Source organism: Carlito syrichta, unplaced genomic scaffold, assembly GCF_000164805.1.
Source record: "Carlito syrichta isolate Samal-C Ts95f unplaced genomic scaffold, Tarsius_syrichta-2.0.1 Scaffold69133, whole genome shotgun sequence".
Classification (NCBI taxonomy): Eukaryota; Metazoa; Chordata; class Mammalia; order Primates; family Tarsiidae; genus Carlito; species Carlito syrichta.
Window position 1 is genome coordinate 1 of NW_007013229.1, and position 6143 is coordinate 6143.

Here is a 6143-nt window from a genome sequence, read left to right on the forward strand (position 1 = left end):
GGGTGGTACAGTGTGTTTGCAGACAGAGCTGGGCCTGAATGAATTCTGTTCCCTAGTCACAGTTCTGGGGAAGGAGGGTGTGAGAGTAAAAGCAGAAGTGACTCTTAGAGTTTCCCTTGACTCCTATGAGTCATGAACAAGGACAGAAACCAGGTTCTGGGAAAGTTTCCTTTCACAGATGGCGAACCAAGGCATGAAGAGTTTGCATAGCCAATAGACAGGACATTGGAGCCCAGGCTGTCCCCACCCACATCTATGCCCTTAGCCATCACCTTATACTATTTCAGCCCTTCTGGGAAGCCCAAGGAATCGAATGGCCCAGCCTGAAGTGGCAGGGCCCGGAGGTTCCGGGTCTGAGTGGGGTAGGGGAGAGTTGGATGGGGGCTTCCATGGGTGTCCCAGCTCTGAAGCACCCAGATCCTGGCCCCCAGGCTCTGTGCAAGGTCTCCGTGGCTACCTTCCATTTTGCCACCATGACCAACTTCAGCTGGCTCTCGGCAGAAGCCGTCTACCTGATCTGCCTCCTGGCCTCCTCTTCCCTCAGCTCAAGGAGAGCCTTCTGGTGGCTGGTTGCCGCTGGCTGGGGTAATCATGGGGGCCGGTAGGACACCATGGGGAGGTAGAGGGCTGGGGAGGCCCAGGGAGCTCACTTAAAGGTCCCTTCACCTCATGCTAAGGCCCAGGGAAGGCGAGAATGGCTGCAGCCCTGCAGCAGGTGCTGGAGAGCAGGACTAGTCCCTGGCTGTGGCCTGTGCCTGATCCTGCCTTTGCAGTGTCCTGTGTGGCTGGTGGTGGGGTTGGGGGACAGATCTCAGAGCCAAGTATGCAGATCCCCCTCGCTCTGTCTCCTCTATGACCCCACAGGGTGCCTGTGTTCTTCACTGGCACGTGGATGGTCTGTAAGCTGGGCTTTGAGGATCTCACATGAGTCAGCATGGGGTGTGAGACAGACGGCAGGCTGGGAAGAGGAGAGGAGGGACTTCCCAACTAGACTGGGGGATGGGAGACCGGAAGACAGGCTGTGGGTGCCCCAGAAAGGACTTGGACTGGGTAGGAGAGGGGAGTTCAGGGTGACCCGGTGCAGTGGGACTGTCTGAAAAGGGAAGTCCTGGGACCAGCAAGGAGGCATCAAATCCACTGACTTTAGAGATGTTTATCCAATGAGGTGGAGAGAAAGGGTGGGCCCAGCCTGGATTGGGGCACCCCTTTCAGGGGAGGATAACTGGTTGCGTCAGGAAAGAAGTCTGGAAGGCAGGCGGAGTGAGACCAGGGATGTGAATGCCAGAGAGGAGACAGTGGGAGGCGTGTGGGGTGTCACAGAACAAGGGATTTTGCAGTCTCTGTGTTCCTGTCCTCGCTCCCCAGGTGCTGGGACCTGGACGACAGCTCCCCCTACTGGTGGATCATCAAAGGGCCCATCGTCCTCTCCGTGGGGGAGGTCCCTATTCAGTCAACCTCCTTGAACCCACTGAGGGGCTGAGCGTGTCCAGGCTGGGAGTTGGAATACCTGGGTTCCAGCTTTGCTCTGCTGCTGAGTGTCTGTGAGACCCTCTCTGGGCCTCAGTAGCCCATTGGTAACCAGAGGAGTGTCTCAACAAGCAGGCTGTTGTAGTTCAGAGTTTTGATGATCTGGTGAGCTGGTTGCAGACCTTTTAGCACTGCCTGGAGAGACTGGGCATAGGGGGAAGTAGGCGGAGATTGCGGCTGAGTGCAGCCTTTTCCCCATGCTCCCACACAGAACAGAGGCGGTGAGGACTGCTTCACATGGCTTGCATCCATGTGCAACCTTTTCTCAGCTTAGCAATTGTGCAAAGTGAGGGGCACCTGCTTTGTACCAGAGAAGAGCCTGGGAGGCAGCAGGAGGCCCGTGGCAAGACCTGACCCTCCCTGTCTTGATCCCAGGATTGGAGGGGGGTGTTTGAGCCCTCCTCTGCCCTCCATGGCTTGCACGTGGGACCTCCCAGCCTCTAGGCTACAAGTTCTGGGGCAGTCGTCTGTGCGTTCATCCACCTGCACATCCTGTGTGTCAAGGATTCGGGGGTCTAGCTCCCCAAAGTGCTGAGGCCCCACCTCAGGCCATCCAGGGCTACCCCTGGCCTTTGCCCTCTCTTCCCATGCCTCTGTTCACAGGTCAACTTTGGACTTTTTCTCAATATTATCCTCATCCTGCTGAGGAAGCTGGAGCTGGCTCAGGGCAGGCTCCACATCCAGTCCCAGTACTGGTACAGTGGTGTGTGTGTGTGTGTGTGTGTGTGTGTGTGTGTGTGTGTGTGTGTGTTGGACACTGAGAGAGGGTAACTGAGGGGCTTTCGTGTGGTTCTGTCTCATTCAGCAGGCATTCAGGGTCCCATCTCTATACTCTTCCCCATATTCCCAGAGAGAGAATAAATCTGGTCCCTGTCTTCTAGGAGACCACATTTGGAAGGATGGGGACTCCAAATAGCCAGTTGCCATGACAATGAGTGCTGGAATCAATTTCTAGGGAAACCTGGGGCAGGAGATCCTTTCTAGATGGGGAGAGGGAAAGGATAGGGAAGACTTCCTGGAGGAAGCAGTCTTTGAACTAGACTTTGAAAGATGTGTAGACTTTGGAATACACTAGGGCAAGAGCACTTGGCAGAGAGAACAGCAGGATTCAGGGCCCTGAAGTAAGGAAGCCCAGGGTGAGTGTGGGAGGCAGAGATGCCAGGTGGCTATACACAGAGTGGGTCTGAGGAGGTGATGGGAAGGGAGAGTGGGCTGTGCACATTGGAGTCTCTGATTCCAGCCTTGGGAGCCTAGAGTGTGTCTTTCCCACAGGCGTCTCTCCAAGTCAACACTCTTCCTCATCCCACTGTTTGGAAGCCACTACATCATCTTTAACTTCCTCCCTGACAATGCTGGCCTGGGCATCCGCCTTCCACTGGAGCTGGGGCTGGGCTCCTTTCCAGGTAAGCCCCCAGCAGACACTCTTTCTCTCCAAGTTCTCGGGCAGGAGGGAGCTGCTGGTGTCCATAGGCCTTGGTGAACTTCATAATAGGGCGAGTGCTATTCTTTTCACCCATCTGTTCGACTGTCCATCTGTCTGTCCATCTTCCATCTATCCATCCATTTTTCTATCCATTCAACTACCCATCCACCCATCTATTGGCCCTTCCTTCCTTCCACCCACCCATTCATCCACTCTCTATTCATTCAGTTACCCATGAACCCATTCATTTATCTATCCATCCATCAATCCATTCATCCACCCATCCACCCACCCTTCCATCCAAATGTCTGTCTGTCCAGCCATCCATCCATTCATCCATCCATCCATCCATCCATCCATCCATCCATCCATCCATCTATCCATCTGCTCATCCATTCATTGGCCCTTCCTTCTTTCCTTTCTTCTGTTCTTCCTCCCATCCATTCATTCACTCTCCATTCAGCTACCCATGAACCCATTCACTTATCCACCTGCCCACCCTATCTATTAAATTTTTACTGAGCCCCTCTTATGTGCCAAGTGATGTGCTCATTCATGAGGGATGCCTAAATAAAGTCAGAGAAACAGGCCAACATCACAGCCCTGGCAGACTTGCTATGATAGTTCTATGAGACAATGTCCCTGGCACGTAGTAAATTATAAATGCATCTAAATTTCCTTTTCACACACACCTGGCCCAAGCCATAGCCTGGGGTTGGGTGGGGAAGAGATAGAAAGACTGAGGACACGTTGGTGTTGGGCCAAAGTGCTCTGATGGGGCTCTTGCTCTTTGCTCCACAGGGCTTCGTTGTGGCCATCCTCTACTGTTTTCTCAACCAAGAGGTATGTGCTCTCAACTAGTACTTGTTCTTCCAGCCCCCCTCCCGCTAGTCCTAAGCCCCTCCCCTCCTCTCATGCCCAGGCCCTGTAAATCCCAGTTCAGGCCACATACCTTGACTCAGGTTATCCTTTGTGAAAATCTGCCCTGAGTTCCTGGATCAATTTGAACCTGAATGCTTCCGGTAAACATCTTTTATCCATCCCTCCTCTGAGCCAAGCCAAGTTCTACTGTCCGTACACCTGGAAGTGGAGGAGGCCTTTGGGGGTCAGGAGAGGCATTGGGGTAAGGTGTCTAAGGGGATCCCCCAATTTGGTATTCCTTAAATTGAACAAAAGGGAGAGTGGGAGAGGGAGCATGTTAGCTGAGGGACAGATATTAGAGAGAACAGAAACAGAGAAGCCATGAAAGTCAAAGGTAGACACACAAGGAACTAAGAACACAGAGTCAGATGCAGAGACAGGGAGGCAGATCCCACACAGAGTTAGGGAAACAGAGAGCACCTAGAAGAGAGAGGCACAGAGAGAGGGCAGGAGGGGAGACTGACGTGAATAGACAGAATGGATGGGGCTGCTGCACCTGCAGGACATGGGCAGAGGGCAGATGCAGGTGCCAAGTGGAGTCTGCACAGAGGACACCGCGTCTTCCCCTCAGGAGGGTATTGCTCTGGGGAGTGAGGAGGGAGATTTCAGCTCAGTGCCCCAAACTCACTGGCCACCTCTGCACGGCAGGGCCACGGGCTTCCTTTGGTGGCCATGAATTCACCACGGGCTCTGCGTTCTGTGGGATCCCAGCAGCCAGTGCCCTGTGCCCTAGTTGTGGACTATCGCTTCCCTCTCCCCTGCTACCTCTGTCCGGACTGTGCCTTCCCCTCTGACCCCAGTCCCTCCCAGTCCAGCTCCTTAGAGTCTCACACAGCCTTATCATGTGTCAGGAATGCAGTCTGGGTGAGCAGGTCATGGGCCCTGGGGGCCCCTGGGAGGACCACAGAGGCAGGTCGTGTCTGGCAAAGGAACTTCCATGGAGAGTTGTAAAGGAATCTGTCTCAGGAAGCAGTGTTGGAGACCAGATGGTTACATACCTCTGGGAATGGGGAGCTTACTAGCTTTACGATAGCTCTTTCTGTTGTTTGGCACATGTGGGAAAATCATCTTTATGTGGAACAGAAATCTATCTCCTTTTCTTTTTCACCACAGCCCCAGTTCAGCTCTGTTAGGTGGGCCCATCTCTCAGCTCCCTCTGCCCCTGACCTTGGACATGGAACAATACAAACAGCCCTGCCCCCTCAACTATCCCACCCTTCTGCTCCACTGCAGGCTACTTTTTCAAATACCATCAGTTCCTGCAGCCCCTCAGAGTACAGAGTCCTCTCTCCCTTCGGGTCATGCCCTCTGGACAAATTCCCAGTGGCCCAAGTCGTGCTCACAAAATCAAGCCCCAGAGCAGGGTCTAAGTGATTCAAGGAGTCAGGCTAGTTATTCAGCCAGGAACTCAAGAAAACACTTGCAAATGTTTTTCACTTGGAACAGACAGGCAATGCTAAAAGGCAGAAAAAGGAGCTAAGGCAATGGTGAGATACAGGAAGGAGGAAGTAGTATCCTCCAGAGGTAGTACTTAGCAGTGTCTGTGGCCAATCCTGGCTTTTCCTGCTGTGTCTCTGTTTCTCCTACATGGCATCTCTCTGCATGCTCAGTTTCATGGGGGTTGGGTAGCAAAGCCATAGTGGACCTTCCTAACATTCCCTCTCTTGTCCCCGAATGTGAGGCCTGAGATCTCACGGAAGTGGCATGGCCATGACCCTGAACTTCTGCCAGCCCGGAGAACCCGCACTAAGTGGACCATGTCTTCCTGCTTGAGGGCAAAGGTGCTGATGTCTATGTGCTAGGCTGGCCCCTTCAGGCAACCGGAACCCACACCTGACTGGGGGCAGCTGCAGTGGGTTCGTCCCCTCTCCTGAGGCACAAAGTGTCCCTGAGAACCTTCAGGCCACACCCCACCCAGCTGCTGCCCAACCCCGGGCAGGGGTAACCCTTCCTCCCGCCTCTGCTTCTGACCCTTTCCGTAGATCCCGGTATGCCCACCTTGGACATCCTTGGTCCTCTGTGTCCCTTCTCATCACCTCCTGGGGTCTGGGGGCTCTAGTCCAAGGTTCCGAGGAGCCAAAAAACTTGTGAATGAATTGACACTGGAATGAATATATGTGCCTCTGGCGGGGGGAGCGTGTCCACACCCTTTATTTAATGGACATCATCCCTTGGTTCGTGCTACATTGTAACTCCTTGTCTGCACCAGGCCACTCCTGTTTTATTCATGTGTAAAACAAACCCTCTTTTGTCCCCACCCCTGCTCCTTCTG

General features: G+C 53.8%; 1 pseudogene; it reads left to right on the forward strand.

Moving 5' to 3' along the window:
* The first annotated feature begins 389 nt into the window (after positions 1 to 389).
* LOC103254002 lies at positions 390 to 5673 on the forward strand (annotated as a pseudogene).
* The last annotated feature ends 470 nt before the right edge of the window (positions 5674 to 6143 follow it).